Source organism: Hemibagrus wyckioides, linkage group LG28 (genome assembly GCF_019097595.1).
Source record: "Hemibagrus wyckioides isolate EC202008001 linkage group LG28, SWU_Hwy_1.0, whole genome shotgun sequence".
Lineage (NCBI taxonomy): Eukaryota > Metazoa > Chordata > Actinopteri > Siluriformes > Bagridae > Hemibagrus > Hemibagrus wyckioides.
The window spans coordinates 19,144,524-19,149,100 of NC_080737.1; the positions used below are offsets into that span (position 1 = coordinate 19,144,524).

The window sequence follows — 4,577 nt, forward strand, 5'->3', positions numbered from 1 at the left end:
GTTGTGTGTTGTGGTGTTGTGATGTAGTAGTTGTGTAGAAGTGTTGTAATATAGAAGTGTTGTACTGTAGTTGCAGTGTTGTAGTGTAGTACTGTACTTATATTATAGTAGTGTACAAGTGTTGTGGTGTAGAAGTGTAGCTGTAGTGCAATAGTAAAGTGTAGTAGTGACATTGTAGTGTAGTTGTAGTGTAGTAGTGTTGTGGTGTAGAAGTGTAGCTGTAGTGTAATAGTGAAGTGTAGTAGTGTCTTAGTGTAGTAGTTTTCTGTAGTTGTAGTGTAGAAGTGAAGTGTAGTAGTGACATTGTAGTGTAGTTGTAGTGTAGTAGTGTAGCAGTGTTATGGTGTAGTTGTAGTGTAGTTGTGTTGTTGTGTAGCAGTGTTATGGTGTAGTTGTAGTGTAGTTGTAGTGTAGTTGTGTTGTTGTGTAGCAGTGTTATGGTGTAGTTGTAGTACAGTATTGTAGTTGTAGTGTAGTAGTGTAGCAGTGTTATGGTGTAGTTGTAGTGTAGCAGTGTTATGGTGTAGTTGTAGTGTAGTAGTGTAGCAGTGTTATGGTGTAGTTGTAGTGTAGTTGTGTTGTTGTGTAGCAGTGTTATGGTGTAGTTGTAGTGTAGTAGTGTAGCAGTGTTATGGTGTAGTTGTAGTGTAGTAGTGTAGCAGTGTTATGGTGTAGTTGTAGTGTAGTTGTGTTGTTGTGTAGCAGTGTTATGGTGTAGTTGTAGTGTAGTAGTGTAGCAGTGTTATGGTGTAGTTGTAGTGTAGTTGTGTTGTTGTGTAGCAGTGTCATGGTGTAGTTGTAGTGTAGTAGTGTTGTAGTGTAGCGGTGTTATGGTGTAGTTGTAGTGTAGTAGTGTTGTTGTGTAGCGGTGTTATGGTGTAGTTGTAGTGTAGTAGTGTTGTTGTGTAGCGGTGTTATGGTGTAGTTGTAGTGTAGTAGTGTTGTTGTGTAGCGGTGTTATGGTGTAGTTGTAGTGTAGTAGTGTTGTTGTGTAGCGGTGTTATGGTGTAGTTGTAGTACAGTTGTGTAGCAGTGTTATGGTGTAGTAGTGTTGTTGTGTAGCAGTGTTATGGTGTAGTTGTAGTGTAGTTGTGTAGCGGTGTTATGGTGTAGTTGTAGTACAGTTGTGTAGCAGTGTTATGGTGTAGTTGTAGTGTAGTAGTGTTGTTGTGTAGCAGTGTTATGGTGTAGTTGTAGTACAGTTGTGTAGCAGTGTTATGGTGTAGTAGTGTTGTTGTGTAGCGGTGTTATGGTGTAGTTGTAGTACAGTTGTGTAGCAGTGTTATGGTGTAGTAGTGTTGTTGTGTAGCAGTGTTATGGTGTAGTTGTAGTGTAGTTGTGTAGCGGTGTTATGGTGTAGTTGTACTGTAGTAGTGTTGTTGTGTAGCGGAGTTATGGTGTAGTTGTAGTGTAGTTGTGTAGCGGTGTTATGGTGTAGTTGTAGTACAGTTGTGTTGTTGTGTAGCAGTGTTATGGTGTAGTTGTAGTGTTGTTGTGTAGCAGTGATATGGTGTAGTAGTGTTGTTGTGTAGCAGTGTTATGGTGTAGTTGTAGTGTAGTTGTGTAGCGGTGTTATGGTGTAGTTGTAGTACAGTTGTGTAGCAGTGTTATGGTGTAGTTGTAGTGTAGTAGTGTAGCAGTGTTATGGTGTAGTTGTAGTGTAGTTGTGTTGTTGTGTAGCGGTGTTATGGTGTAGTTGTACTGTAGTAGTGTTGTTGTGTAGCGGAGTTATGGTGTAGTTGTAGTGTAGTTGTGTAGCGGTGTTATGGTGTAGTTGTAGTGTAGTTGTGTAGCGGAGTTATGGTGTAGTTGTAGTGTAGTTGTGTAGCGGTGTTATGGTGTAGTTGTAGTACAGTTGTGTTGTTGTGTAGCGGTGTTATGGTGTAGTTGTAGTACAGTTGTGTAGCAGTGTTATGGTGTAGTTGTAGTGTAGTAGTGTAGCAGTGTTATGGTGTAGTTGTAGTACAGTTGTGTAGCAGTGTTATGGTGTAGTAGTGTTGTTGTGTAGCAGTGTTATGGTGTAGTTGTAGTGTAGTTGTGTAGCGGTGTTATGGTGTAGTTGTAGTACAGTTGTGTAGCAGTGTTATGGTGTAGTTGTAGTGTAGTAGTGTAGCAGTGTTATGGTGTAGTTGTAGTGTAGTTGTGTTGTTGTGTAGCGGTGTTATGGTGTAGTTGTAGTACAGTTGTGTAGTTGTGTTGTTGTGTAGCGGTGTTATGGTGTAGTTGTAGTACAGTTGTGTTGTTGTGTAGCGGTGTTATGGTGTAGTTGTAGTACAGTTGTGTAGTTGTGTTGTTGTGTAGCAGTATACACTGTAGTGCACTCGGTACTTGATGCCACCTTCATCTCGGGTCACTTGATGCCACCTTCTCCTAACTTCATCTAAAAAAAGCCTCTCTTCTCCTGCAGCTGTCCACGACTTCATCTCTCCCCACGACTCTTTCGGAATCCCTCTCCTTTACGGCTCGGCCGTTTGAGCCGTTGCCACGGCAACAGCAGAGCGCCTTTAACGGCGCGGTGTTTGTGACGTCCGAGCAGAGGGAGAGCTGGCCTTGTTTACACCGAGGATCTACAAACACTCTGATGGTGAGACCGGAGAGCCGTGTGGTCGGCTCACAGCACCGACGCGTTCAGAACCAGCGGAAAAAATAAAATAGACAAGTAAATAACGTGACAAAAAACGTGTGATACAGACACGAACGTCAGCATCAGCTACAATGTCAGTGCAGGCTGCTTTCCTCCGAGTGCCTCATTCTTATCCTGAGCTCTTTCTCATAACCTTTAACCGCTCCAAGGGCAGACACACACTCCTCTGTGACCACACTGCAGTCCCAGCTGTCAAAACACACCGCTCTGTTCACATCCCTCTCTCTTCACGTGAGTTCTTATTGTAATTCTATTTCCTGGATGAACAACACACTCTTTCAGTCTTACACAGTGTACAGCCTCTGTATCTGCAGAACACTGTAATCCTGTCCTAATGCCATCGTCTAATCTGTCTGCTGTGTGTGTGTGTGTGTACTAACCTCTCTCTTGGCCGTGTGTATGTATGTGTGTGGCGTCTCAGTGTTCCACCTCTCTCTCTCTCTCTCTCTCTTTCTCTCTCTCTCTCGCTCTCTCCGTCTCTCCCAGCGAGTCTTCCTGCTGCACCGCACCCCTCCTACTCCCTCTTGTGCCTTTATACAGAGCGGTTCAGCCTGTCGCAAAGCCTGCTGGGAAATAAGAGGAGGGTTTGTGTGTGTGTGTGTGTATCTGTGTGTGTGTGTGTGTGTCTCATGCCAAGTAGGAAATCCATTACTCACGACTGTGGAGAACAGAGAAGGAGGAAGGTAGTGTATGTAAATGAGAAAGGGGCTGGACTAATAAACAGGAAGTAGAGGGAGCGGTGGAAAGATAGATAAACAGTGTGTCTGTGAGAGATATTCATGGCTTGCATAAGTATTGGCACCCTTTCCACATTTCGTAGTTTGAGTTTGGAATTGAAATGAAGGAAGAATATCGTGCATCATAATTTATAAAGAAATACGTGGATCATATTCTTCATGGCTAAACTTGCTCATGATCCTTGAGATCAGACGGAGAGTGTTGGCGGCGGCCACGCCCTTTACCACCATATCCAGTCCGGTTTTGGCAGCATTCCAAAGGTTTTTTTTTTGTGGTTTCAGAAATTGAAGCTCCTCCCATTGGACAGAAACATGTTCTTTTTTTGGTCATAAGATCATCTTTATCCATCTCACCTCATCTCATCTCAGCCCTGACCAGATTCCCAGTCCCAGCTGATGAAAAGCATCCCCACAACACCATGCTACCACCACCATGCTTCACTGGGTTTCTGACAAGCGTTGCTCTTTTCTGAAGCAAATAAGTTCTTATGTTGAGAAACCGTTTTCTCTTTATTGACCTCATCATTCCTTTTTGTCTAAATTATTTTTTTCCTTTTTCTCGTCTATAACGTCCAGCTTTGTGGAGAGTCCAGGCAATCATCTTCTTGTCCTTTTGGTCACTTCTCAGACTTTTTTATCCAGTTTTGTGAGTCATTTATTTAATGTTGTGGTACAAAACAAGCTGCTAAACAGCCATTCGACAACTTCATCTTGACATTAATAATAAAAAGAAATCATTTAAATAAGTAAATAAATAAATAAATTTCCAGAAAATGAATCAACACCCTCTGACCCAAAAACTTTCCAAATACTTTTAGACTCAATTCTCTATAGATTCTCCTTGAGGATTTTGTGAGAAAGCATGAAACGGTGTGGTCAGTATCTTGCTGAAATGTCCATGGCCACACAAAAAAATCTGTAGGGGTGCCAATATTTTTGAAAACACCTTTTTAAATCATTTAAAAAATACTATTAAGCATAAAAATGAGCAGTGATGTTTATTGCATACACTTATTTTTGTCTTTTTTACTCAGGGTGCCAATACTTTTGCTCTATAGTTATTGTGACAAAAATCCTTCAGAATCGACCAGCATGTCAATAATCAAACCGTCATTAGAACAAACTTTTCACTTTAATAAAATAAGTTTATATTTGTTTTATTAATCCTAATAAAGAATTAAAAAAAAGCGATTAAG

At 41.4% G+C, this 4,577-nt stretch overlaps 1 protein-coding gene across 1 annotated transcript in view; it reads right to left on the reverse strand.

Moving 5' to 3' along the window:
- The window catches only part of ak1 (adenylate kinase 1), a 13,697-nt gene extending 10,512 nt beyond the window's left edge, over nt 1-3,185 (reverse strand). Inside the window, exon 1 of the mRNA XM_058382791.1 lies at nt 3,025-3,185. The gene's annotated coding sequence lies outside the window, so the exon portion shown is untranslated. The remainder of the gene's footprint in view (nt 1-3,024) is intronic.
- Nucleotides 3,186-4,577: the final 1,392 nt, after the last annotated feature.